At 40.6% G+C, this 13,677-nt stretch overlaps 1 pseudogene across 1 annotated transcript in view; it reads left to right on the plus strand.

Moving 5' to 3' along the window:
• The first annotated feature begins 8,412 nt into the window (after positions 1-8,412).
• Positions 8,413-13,677, plus strand: part of LOC306923918 (putative polypeptide N-acetylgalactosaminyltransferase 8) — a 38,069-nt pseudogene continuing 32,804 nt past the window's right edge. Inside the window, exon 1 of the transcript in view lies at positions 8,413-8,437. The product of the transcript in view is annotated as a putative polypeptide N-acetylgalactosaminyltransferase 8 (transcript). The remainder of the gene's footprint in view (positions 8,438-13,677) is intronic.

Consider the following 13,677-nt stretch of genomic DNA (forward strand, 5'->3'; position numbering starts at 1 on the left):
TTACTGTGTCAAGTAAAAAAAAATATATATATATGGAAACGGATATACAGTAGACACCCACCAAAAAAGGAGCTGTGAAGATGATGTCTCTTCTCTGCTTTTAACCCATTCAGGACGGGAACCCTAAAAAATAGCAGATCTACAAACTCGTAGCGCGGCACTTGGTGCCACGCTATGAGCTTGTAGATCTGCTATTTCTTTTTTAATCGTGAAAATGTGGCACAAATCTTTCATATATTCTTTCGGGTCGGCGGCCAATTTCATATATTTTTGGGGGTCCTTGACATGTAAATGTTAATTTGGAACCAAATTGACCCTTATGGGTCTGTAACTCTGAGAGCGTACAGATGGAACCAAATGGACCTCTCAGAGTTAAATCAGCATTGGTTTTACAATATAAATTGGGGGTCCCAGAGATAGAAATGCTATTAAATGGGGGTCCGTAGACTAATGCATGTCAAACTGGGGGTCCTTGAAATTAAACGGGTTGAAAATCACTGCTAGAGCCATAAATATCTTCTCTTATGGGGGGGTCCTTGGCATATCTTTTCAAATGGGGGTCCGCAGGCTAATACATGTCAATTTGGGGGTCCTTGACATGAAAAAGTTTGGGAACCACTGAGCTAGACCATCTATAAACCAGGGGTCTGCAAGTAAGTCTGCTTGATTCTAATACATTAAGAACATAATCAAAGGCTAATTTAAGTAATTGAATGGTAACAGACATGCAGCTGTTCTTATAGCCTTACTCCCCAGTAATTAATTTTCACCCTATAAACCAATTAATTCGGCCACTGCTCAGCTCTAGCCAAATTAATTGGTACAATTGCTTTATAATTGGCTATTACAGCAGTAACTGTAGGCTTATATAAAGGCATTACTTACCAATTCCTTCATGACCTATTCTCTTGACTATTCAACCAGTTTCTTTTTAGTAACAGTTCAATATGAAATAGACTTTTCTTTACTCTTTTCTACGTCCTTACCCCCCATTCTCTATTCTCTCCAGACTCCACTTAATGTCTGAAACCCCATAAACAAAGATATATTATAAATAACAATTGCACATACGTGAGAGGCAGTTGACTGAACTCATCGCTTGCCGCCCATGATGTAATATTATGTAGTGCCACTGGAGGGCACTGTGGGATGTTAGTTTAGTGACATAAACGAGGGGCATGTGAAGCTATTAGCTCTGGTCCATAGTTCTAATGCCTTTGGTTATGGACCAGTGGTATATAACCAGTGGTCCTTGAGGGGGTTCCAGGTGGTCCCCAGCTAAATGATGGAGAGTTGGTAACCAATAGTTAAACTATTGTTAAACATCTGCATTAATTTACAAGAAGTCTACACAATTAGAGAATGTAAAATCATTTCAATACAGCATGGATTGGAATTGTGGACAAGATCTTATCCGACCATAACAAAATGTTTTTTTTTCTTTTTTCGTTTTGGGTCTGCAAGGCTAAATCTGATGGTGGTCTGTGGCTCAATTACCAAATACATAGTGGGCCTTGATATGAAACTGACGGGCTATTTTGTAGGGAACAACACATACATTTGAATTACTTGTTGGCTGTGTCAAAGTGAAATGATTGTCACTCATTGGAGTAAAAGTGGAATAGAATTTAAAAGTAGGCCTACTGAACATTGGAAATATGCCAGTAAAATAAAAATACTTAATACAATTGTACTTAAGTATAGGTTACAGTACTTGAGTACTTGTAGTTAGTGAAGTTACTTTCCACCACTGTACACATTATTATCATTAGGCCTACTATGTTATCAAAGGGATGCGCCAAGGCAACATTTAGGTACTATTATCCAGTACCCACTAGGGCTTTCACTTCTAGTGATTTTTACTAGTTGACTAGTTGCCCAGTTTACTAGTCGACTAGTTGTTTAACTACCTATTGTGGAAAAAAAGGAAAAAAAGATTAAAAAACATTTATTTTGTTTTGTTTTAATGATATTTGTACATTTAAAAACGATGTACATTGGTGACACACCGATGTACATCTAGCATTCTAGCTGATCTTGAGGCCTACAAAAACGGGAGGAATAGTACCAGCAAGGGCGACTAGTGGATTTACTAGTCGACTAGTTGAATAGTCGACTTAGTTGCTTAAAGCCCTAGTAGTACCCACATGGTAGAGGTAGGCCTACACTGAAAACACAACGCTTGTAGTTGTACTATAGGTCTGCTATTTTCACTACTTCTTCATTGTTTTACATTTATTTATGGAATTTTTTTTTTTTAAGTACATTTGAAAAATGTTGGAATTGTTTTTAATCAAAGTTGTGAATTCTCTTTTTGTTTAAAATCTACTTTAAATCTCCCTATAGGGAGGTCCTTGATGCACGTCCCACTGGGAGGATCCCCCCGGAAAGACCAAGGTTCAGATGGAGGGATTATTCTATCTCTAAACTGGTCCTGGAACGCCTCAGGATCCCCCAGGAGGAAGTTACTATAATGTTTCTGTGGATGTTGAAGTCTAGAGCTCTCTGGTGGAGCTGTTCCCCCCGCGACCCGACTACGGATAAGCGGTTGAAGATGGATGGGTGGATAAATCTTTTGAAATATATATATTTTTTAATGTAGGATACAGACAAAATGGAGATATTTACTCACGACTGATAAAAAATTGGTCCGCGACCCAAAGATGGTTCCCGGCCCACTGTGCTTTCTATAGAGTCTGATGTCAGAGGGGAGGCTTGGTGCCAGGGAGGTGCTCGAGAGGAAAACAAAGCTCTGCCTCTCATGGTCATGTGCTTGTCTGTCTGGGTCTACCAAGGTCACTTCCTGATATCCATCCCCTCGTCAATACCCAGGCATCCAGGGATCAATACTGTTCCCATCCCAAGTCATCCTCCCAGCCTTGGCACCACAGGGAGACACTCATGGTGGACAATAACTTTGTAAACAAGTGTTTACTCGAGTACTGTATGCAAAGTAAAGCTTTTTTTCTATAAAAGTATCTATACTTTGCTTGAGCATTTGTCTGTTTAGATGCTGCATTTCAAAGACAAATAATTGTACTTTTGACAGGTTCACTATACAATACATTTCCAGGAAGGGCAGTACAGTATATTTAAAATATAGTAAAAATAGCATTACTATGAAAACGTCCGATATCCACCATGCAATGCATGCCTCCATATACTGTATGGTCATGCCTCGTGACCAAATAGGCCTATATATACAGCAACCAGCTAACTCCAAAGGAAATGAAAAACCTATATATATAATTTTTTTCAGGAATGAAGAAAAGCAAGGCAATGTGCTACAAGCGCTCTCGTTCTTGGTGAAAAATATCTAAAATGTTTGGAAAACGTTTTTTAACACAAATGTCTTCTGCCCTGCATGTTGCCTGGCACGCACCATTTTCAGATGGGGGTCCGCGGCTAAATACACATCAATTTGGGTGTCCTTGACTTGGAAAAGTTTGAGAACCACTGGTTTACTCTCCTCTATACTACTCCCGGGCGTTACACTGGCGACACCCGGCTCACTCCATTTTCCCTGTCGTCATCTTCTTGTCCTGTTCTCTGCAGCCATGCACCACAGGGACTGTATGTATAGTGGGCTAATAATGGATATGGATCTCAAATCCCTCATCATGTTAATTCCGTGTCTACTCGGGAATGTGATCTATTGTTTTTTTTGTGGTGTATTGATTGACGGTTATGTAGTGTCTCAAGTGTTGTTGTGGCACCAGCATTCACCATAACACACGTGTGCATGAACACAGATGAGCACATGCACAAATTCTTGTATGCATGTAAACACACTTTTGTGTACAAAATGTCTAGTAGGCCTATACACACCGCATCCAGGTAAGGACACCAGACACACACACACACACACACACACACACACACACACACACACACACACACACACACACACACACACACACACACACACACACACACACACACACACACACACACACACACACACACACACACACACACACACACACATTCCTTCAGATGAAGCCAGCACAGTCAGGGTGAGGTATTGGCTGCAGTATGAATGGCATGATTTATTCATAGCTGGTGGCAGTAACTCAAAAATCCATTAGCAGCCATTAAAATGGAGACACCTCACATTACTCCATAGCATGAATAATAAATGCAGAATAGATGCAATGACGGTAAATGTCTCTCTCTCTCTCTCTCTCTCTCTGTGTCTCTCTCTCTCTCTCTGTGTGTGTTTGTGTGTGTGCGTGCGTGCGTGCGTGCGTGCGTGCCAAATCTCACCTTGTGCCCTCTCAGAGTGAGCTGGCAGACGGAAGCATCTATATTTGCTCCCTCACACACACCAGTACACTGAGAGTGAACGCAAGGATTCCATGACACTTTAGGCAGGTGGTTCCAACTTCCCACGCACACATACGCATTGTGTAGCCTATTTCAAAACATGTTAACCACTTGAGCCCTATAGAGGGTATGCGCATGCATAAAGTGAATGGCAGATCGAGTGGCAAATCGAGTGGCAAAGTGAGTGACAAAGTGAATTTAATGTTGTTTAAAGTAATTTAATGCAATCAAATAGGACTTTTCTGTTTGGATGTATGGGCTGTCAAGGTCAGAAAGTAGTTTTTTGTCACTCAGTAGGCGTTCCCGCATAACTTCCGGGTATGATGATGATGTCACGCGCATACCCTCTATTATAGGCTACTTCTCGTACGACGGACAGTGAAAATAGCTAAATAGTAAATAGCATCGTGCATGGCGTGTTGTGAACTTACACATTTATTTGTGCTTAAATGTTTTTATTAAAGGACCAAGCAGTCCTGAAAGTTTTTTTTTCTTTCTTCTCCTTCCGCCAAAAATAGCAGTTCTGGCTGAACCGTGCAGTCGGTTTTCGCGAAATTTGGAAATATGGTAGAGGGCCATGCCAAACGGTGAGGATGCGAAGCCCACAACCATTGGCCAAAGGGTGGCGCTATAGCACTCAATTGAAAATGCAAACTTTAACCACGCATAGCTCATGAACCGTTTGACCGTCGGCAATGAATCTTCGATACTCATATGCGTCTCCTCATGCCGAACAAGTTTCGTGCTCTTACCTTTGACCTCTAGATCACCCGCCATTATATGAAAATCAATTAAAATGCATCTCCTCCCAGGATCTTTGATCAAAATGCACGAAAGGTTCTACACATGAACTTTGGACCTATATGGACATGGGAAAGTATAGTAGGCCTACGTTTTTTTAAGTGAAAAAATCAAGGAGCCAATGAAAATTGCCATTTTGTGAAAATTCTTCTGTTGCCCCTAATACATACATGCAGCATCATATGCTTTTTCTTTTTTTTCAATTCTGTTTATTGATAAGCACACTTATTCAAACAATTATACAACAGAACCGGGAGGAGAGTGATCAACATAAACATTTAGGCCTACAGCATTATTGTACTTTTGTTTTGTTTTTCTCTCCATACATTTAACTCTCCCCTCTCAGTGTTCCATTAAAAACAAATTACAGTAGATCATGTGCCATTTTTTATATGCCTGTGTATACTTACTTAGGCCTTTCAATTCCCTGAGGTACATAGGCCATTGATGAGTCTCCTCCATCCCCTTCGATCTTGTGCCCTCCGCTCCAGTTGTTGCCATGACAGCCCTTGTGCCTTCATCTCCTGCTCTGTGGTTCTTCTCCAGGTGGCTCTAGGCCTTCCTCTCTTCCTCTTGCCTTGCGGGTTCCATGTTAATGCATGTTTCGTGATTGATCTATTGTGTCTTCGCAGTGTGTGTCCTATCCATGTCCATTTCCTCCTCCTGATCTGTGTTTCTATCGTGTCTTGTGTAGTGAGGTCCCACAGGTTGGCATTGGGTATGGTGTTGGGCCAGTAGTCGACTCCTAGGAGGCGTCGGAGGCAGCGGTTGAAGAATGTCTGTATTTTGTTGAGTATGTTGGTAGTTATCTTCCAGGTTTCAGAACTGTATAGTAGGGTGGATTTGACGTTTGAGTTGAAGATTTGCAGTTTGGTCTTGCGTGATATGTTTTTTGCTTTCCAGATTTTATTTAAGATGTTGAATGTGATCCTTGCTTTTCCGATTCTAGCACTGACATCCTCCTCCGCCCACAGCAATTATGCTTCCTAGATATGTAAAACTGGCTACCTCCTCTAGCTGTTTTTTGTCCATGGTTATTGTCTCCACCAGGCCGAAGGCATGGGGAGAGAGTATGTTTTGCACTCCGTCCGTGTGTGTGTGTGTGTGTGTGTGTGTGTGTGTGTGTGTGTGTGTGTGTGTGTGTGTGTGTGTGTCCTTCCTTCCGTCCTTCCGTCCGTCCGTTATCAGCTAATCTCCGGCACCGTTGGCCCGATCCATGCCAAACTTTGCACACACACTCCCTGGATGCCAACGACGAACCTCTGCCCCAAATATTCCTCAACGGCCTGTGATAGCGCCACCATGAGGCCGATTTAGGCAAAACACATTTCTGTAGATAACTCGTAAACATTTTATCCATACATCACACAATTCGGTATACACTATCTCCATAGTCATGTGATCAACACAGATCTGCACAATTTCCCATCTTGTTTGGCTAAGATTGGCTTCCAAAGATCACATGATTGGTCCGTTTCGAACAAAATGCCACAAATCACAAACACAGTGTCCAATTTCCATGAAATTATACACGCACATTTCCACTAGGCCGAGGACGACATGCCACTATTTTTCCCCAAATCAGCCTCACGGTGGCGCTATAACAGGGCAATTCCTGTTTTTACCTATAACTGCATCGACAACTTATGTATGTGCACTCCCTAGAGGCCATGGAAAACATTTTCCCTGCATCCCTCCACATCTGCCGGTTATAGCGCCACCATGAGGCCGATTTCTGCAAAACCCATTGTTTATGTAGTCGCACAGATTCCATCCAAATCTCACGCAAATCGGTACACATGATCTCTGTAGTCATGTGATCAAGATGAGCCTGTTGGATTTCTCAGATTCTACACTGATTAGCTAAGATTGCCTTCCAAAGTTTTCAGGAGTAGCCCGTTTTGTACAAAATGCTGCACATGTCCTGCTCATCCAGAATTCTATCCTCAGAGATGCTATGAGTGATCTGGCTCAGACAATTGTTGCAAGAAACAAACAAACAAAAAAACATTTATATTACTCCTAAACATTTTGCCAAACATCACACACACTCCTATCCTCCTGGTGGAGACCTGTGCCCAGAAGGGCACTTTTTCTAGTTGGGGAGTTGTTTTTATTGTTGATTCTCATTACCTTGGTTTTTGATGCGTTGATTTTGAGGCCAAGCGAAGCAGCTGCTTTCTCAAGCTTGGATGATTTTTCTTGCATCTGTTGGTGTGTGTGATACCTGGAATTGAACAAGGCTACACAGCCCGTAACAGATTACATCAACTTCTGTGTGGACAATGTCGTCCCAAAAGAGACCATTCTTCACTTCCCCAACAACAAGCCCTACATTACCAAGGAGGTAAAAGTCTGTATTAACAGCAAGAAAGTGGCTTTTAAAAATGGAGACAGGGGGGGCATGGCTGCGGCCCAAAAGGAGCTTAATCGGATGTTGTCACAGGCCAGAAGAAATCATCGAGCTGCACTGGAGGAGAGTGTCGGCACCATGAACACAAAAGGTCTATGGGATCATATGAATAAGATAACGAACATGAATACAAACCGAAATCCTATTGCTACACTGGATGAACTGAGCAAATTAATTGAATGACTTCTTTCTCCGTCACGACGCTGACTCCTCAGTGCAGGAGTCTGTGGACGTAAACATTGATTTTATCATGTGTAATGCTTCTGATCGTCTTCTCATTGACCCTAAACAGGTTCAGAGTGTTTTTAGCAAGGTATGCAACAAAAAATCAACGGGGCCTGCCTTGTTGTTAAAAAGGTGCTCAGAAGAGCTTACTGGTGCCTGGTGCCCTATCTTCCAACAGTCTGTAGACAAACACATTGTTCCTGATATCTCGAAAAAGTAATTCATAATTCCTGTTACCAAAGCATCTTATGTCCCTCTGTGAACAAAGATTATAGATCTATTGCTTTAACTTGTGGGGTTATGAAATGCTTTGAGAGAATCATTGTGAATTTACTTAAAAGTCTCAGGTGGCTTCCTCTATGGATCCTTTACAATTTGCTTACAGGGCTGGGTGCAGCACGGAGGATGCTGTAGTCAGTATAACCCATTTAATTAGTAAGCACTTGGAAGAACCAAAGGCGTATCCATGCGTCCTATTTGCAGACTTCAGCTCTGCTTTTGATACTGTTAGTCCTCTGCTACTTAACTTAAAGCTAATCAACATGAATGTTAATCCGGTCATCATTAGATGGTTCTACTCCCATGTTAAACAGATCTCAACAGGTCAAGGTAAAGTCTGTACTCTCAAGCTCTAAATTGTGTAGCACATGGGGGGTGAGTGCCACAAGGGGGGTGAGTTCACCCTTTCTTTTCACTGCCTACACAAATGACAGGAGTAGTCAGCCTAACAACTACATCTTGACGTTTTCTGATGACACTGTAATAGTCAGCCTGTTGTGGGGTTGTTGAATTCCCAGTGGGATATATCGATGAGATCAATAACTTCAAAGATTGGTGTGAAAATAGCCACCTTATATTAAACGCCACCAAAACTATAAAGAGATGATATTTGATCCAAAAGGTGTCTGCATCCATGACCCAGTGGTCATGGGGGGCACGCAAATTGAGCAGGTTGTACCATACAAGTACCTGGGGATCCAAATGGACAACCAGCTCAAATGGAATATCCATGTGGATTACCTGTGTGCCAAATTGGCACAACGCTTGCACTTTCTTCGCAGGCTCAGGCTTTTTGGTGTGAGCAAGGGAGTCATGTCTATTTTCTATGATACAGTGCTGGATAGCATTATTAGATATGGCATGGCAGCTTGGTCTGGGACACTCTGTCCAGCTCAAATCAAGAATAGCTAAAATGGAGGAAAAAAAACAGCCATATGAAGGTAATTGGTAGGAAAGATTCTCCATCTCTTCAGACAATCTTTGAGAAAATGGTGCTCAGTCTGTCAAATAGAGTGTTGTCTGATGATCCTTCACATATTTTATCTTCAGAGTATGAACTGTTACCCTCTGATAAGATAAGATAATGTAGTAACTGGTAATAGCCTGACTACGCCACCTCCCACTTGTTGAGGAGGGGCAGGAGGAACCCTTAGAGTGTAACCCTTATAACTGTGACCAACTTCCCCTTTAACAGGAACAATTTACGAGAGGCATGTGTGTGGAAAACATAACAACTTTATTTCAATTGTAACTATACAGTATATATAAAAGGTTAGGGCAATGCGTCAGTATAAGGCAAGATAAGATGATAAAGTGACAAGTATGTAATTAGCTCTCCTAGGGAAGGGCGGGTCGGCCTGTGCACAGTGAAATATCTCATTATAGGGAAAGAAAGGCGACAGGCCTATAGCACCAAAACTCAAATCAATACAACTATCAAATCAATACAAACATGCAGTGCAGGGGGTTAACAAATACACACCAATAAAACCCAAAGGTCCCACAGTGCAGTCCCAACAGGAGAGGAAAGGGCTGTGTGCAGCTGGGCGGACCCGGCCTTTAACAAGGTTACACTGTAACAGAAATGGAGAGCAACAATTAAAACATGTCAGTAGGAAAACAATTCAAATAATGCCCACAGTGCCCTTACTATAAACAAAATTGAGAATTCAAACAAACAAAACAAAAGGGTAAAATAACAGTGGCTGGACTGGTCCCTTTAAGGAAACATAAAAACACATTAGTTGCCAGCCCTAGTAGTACTATAGTACACACAAACACTGCATTCAAATCATTGTTAAAAGAACAAACAATACTACTAACTAACTAACTAACTTTGATTTGCAGTGAATTATAGCACAGTGCAATCAATGCAAGGGCAAGGGCGGGGGGACATCAACAGCCTCACAGCTATAAGAGAAGACAGTGATATTACAAAGCTGCATTTAAGTACACAAACACATGCAGTGCATAGAATGTATATACTGTTTTACCAGTATCTCAATGTCTCTAGGCACAGCAGCAGATCACTTCATTCATGCATGGTCAAGTAATTTGAGGACTGAAATAAACAAATAAATACATTTAAATAAGGTCAAATAAAACAATGTTGATACAGACTAAAATTCTAAACCATGGCCAACAGTGGCATGTGCTCAAACAAAAGCCATTAGCAGCATTAGCCCAACAAACACTCTACTCTCTCTTCTTCTTCTTCTTCTTCGTGGGGTTTTATGGCGGTTGGCATCCAAATAGTTGCATTACCGCCCCCTTCTGTTACTCTCACACTCTACTCTCTCTAGGAGGAACAAAACTTTTGTACTTCCTGACGGTCATGTGACTAGGTCAGGTGCAGTAGGTGCACCATTCACCTGATTTCCCACAATAAGATAAGATCTTTATTGTCACTGTATGAGACATACAACAAAATTTCGTTTAGTACAACCATAACACACAGCAGTATCAACAGAGAGGAAAAAAAGGACAAAGAAAGAAAGAAACACTGATGGGGCAACTTCATGGCATAAAACCTTTAGTCCATCATAGTCCAGTCCAGTCAAGTCATCTCAATCCATTAATAAGAGCACTATAATGCACCATTAAAAACAGTAAAATACACGTAGATAAAACAAGTAGATAAAATAAGGGGGACCACCCAATAATATTAAATAGATGGAACAGAGTTCAAAGTTCATGTGCAAATTCATCATCCATAGGGGGGGGACTACGAGGGATTATATGATATACTCTTGCACTTGCCCATATACTATTGCTCTGGTAGACGTTATAGAGCGTGCCGTTGCAAGAGCAACCGCTTCAAACTTTCTTTCCTTCCCACTTCAATTGTTCTATTGAACAATCACCATATAGTTCATATAACTCTTAGTGCGGTTGGGACTTCTTGACCTCCGTCTGCTACTTATTGTTCTCTTGTGATACTCTGTGATACCATACCTTGTGAATGCTCTCTTATACCCGGTGAATTTCTCTTTTGTACTTTTTATATTCATACTTTCTGATTGCAAATTTGCACTGTTCTTATAGTGATACTCGCTGTGATACTATACCTTGTGAATACTCTCTCCAATGATTGTACAATGCTGCTATTGTGTATTGTCTGTGTGAGTTCTAAAACGTTGATGGACTATGCACTTTTGTCCAAGACAAATTTCCGCTCGTGGGACAATAAAATCTCATCTCATCTCAATAAATTTATAAAACCCTCCTAGATGACAAATACATTGAGAAACGGACCTTTGCTCTCCGCAAACACGGAACTAACATAAACGATATGCAGAGAGTGTTTTGCCACTGAGTCAAGTGCCCAGGACTAACTTATTCAGTGAGTTCATCTTGGTCGGTACAAGATCCTTGTTTCATGAGGAGATGAGGACAGTGTCCTTGGCAGTGAGTGACAATGAGAGTTGTGTGGATGAAACGTAAGCGTCCTATCCTGCTGTTGCTGGGACTGGGAGCAATTCTACTGGCCAGCTATATGTCATTCATGAATGGATACAACCCATTAAAAACAAGTGACCATGAGAAGGACAAAGCACCTTTGGTACCAAAAGTTGCAGATTCGGAGCCGAGATTTTCACATCTGGAGCCAAACATCAGTAACCTCTGTGAGTTGAGAAATAATTTATTCATCTCCTATTGTATGACATGAATACATTAATATGGATGAATATATTCCCCAAATTATTCAATTGTAAGCTTGCTAATTGCTTTTAACATTAGTGTATACGATTGTTTATGTCTTAGTACGTGGAATCGTAAACAGTAGAGCAGGGTTTATCACAGTGGGTGCTGACAGCACTGTGCTGTGACACCTCATGGTGCTGTGATGCTTTGAATACTTTGATAATATTTAACCTAGATTTTACCAATATCCCAAATTATTTTATATTAATTTAAAAAGTACAAAGCTACTTTTATTTAAATTTTTTCTAACCGGGTCCGGAACAGATATTCCTGGTGACAGACATACTATAGTATACACTATACATATTTACTTACCCCCTAAATAGGCAAATGTGTCTTCCCATGATTACCTGTCAGACTCTGCAGTCGTGCGGCAAGATGGAAGGACAGCTAACATGGGAGAAACATATTGAAAATATTGTTAAGAAAATGGGCAGAGGAATAGCATGCATTAAAAGGTGTTCCTCGTTTTTGACCCCAGCCTCTAGAGTGCTAGTGACACAGGCACTAGTACTATCTCACCTTGATTATTGCTCTACAATTTGGTGGGGTGCAGACAAAAAACACCTGTCCAAACTTCAAATAGCTCAGAATAAAGCTGCAAGGCTTGCACTGCACTGTCCAGTGGGTGTGAGGCAGAGTACAGAGAGTTTGCATGCCATGGCTCAGAGTAATAAGCTGAATAAGTAACCACCATCAATATGGGTTCAGGGCGAATAGATCCACTTCAATGGCAGTCATAGATCTAGTGAGTCGAACAGATATCAAAAGCAGTAGATGACAAACAATATACAGTAGGGGTATTCATTGACCTGAGAAAGGCTTTTGACACTATTCACCATGAACTACTATTACAAAAATTGGAAATATACGGTGTAAGAGGAACTGCAAACTCATGGTTAAAGAGCTACCTTAGCAACAGAAGATTTGTACATATGAATGGTGTAGATTTGGAAGAGCAAAAAATTACATATGGAGTCCTACAGGGCTCTGTATTGGGTCCAAAGCTATTTATTATGTACATAAATGACGTCTGCGATATATTAAAACAAATGAGCTGCGTCTTGTTTGCTGACGACACTAGTTTGTGCTGCTCAGGAAAACACCGGATCAGCTCTTGGATACAGTACAAAATTAGCTTACAGTATTAAAGAAATGGTTCGACATTAATAAATTGTCACTAAATCTAAGTAAAACTAAATTCATGATTTTCAGTAATAGATCAATTGACAGAGAGGCTAAAATTATGATAAATAATGTGGAAATTGAACGAGTGTTTGAGAATAAATTTCTAGGTTTATTATTGACAGTAAACTTACTTAAACCGCATATAAATAATCTAAGGACAAAATTATCTAAAACCATTGCTATAATGTACAAAGCAAAACCTATTCTAAACCATAACTCGCTATATATGCTGTATATTACTGTGTGGAGGTATGGGGGAACAACTACAAAACAACTATCCAGCCAATCTTTCTACTTAAAAAAAAAGCCATAAGAAAGCCATAAGAATTGTTACCCAATCTGATTATTACGCACCAACCAACCCACTATTCATTCAATTAAACACCCTAAAACTCCAAGATATAGTAGATCTAAATACCGCAATAACAATGTACAAGGCACACAATCACCTGCTCCCGAGCTGTATCCAAAAGCCTAGAGAGAGCCGCTACAACTTAAGGGGCACTGCCATATTCAAACAAACAAACGCTAGAATAAACACCAAAGAGAGGTGCATATCGGTTAGAGGGGTCAAGCTGTGGAATGGATTGGATGACGAACTAAAAAAATGTAGTACAATAAATACATTAAAAAAATTGTATAGATCAAAAATACTAGATACATATAGAACATTGATATGATGTTTTGTTTTGTTTTCTTTGTTTAGTTTTTTGTTGTTGTTTTTGTTCTGTCTTGTTCCT

This window comes from Electrona antarctica, assembly GCF_951216825.1.
Source record: "Electrona antarctica genome assembly, chromosome: 5".
NCBI classification, from domain to species: Eukaryota; Metazoa; Chordata; class Actinopteri; order Myctophiformes; family Myctophidae; genus Electrona; species Electrona antarctica.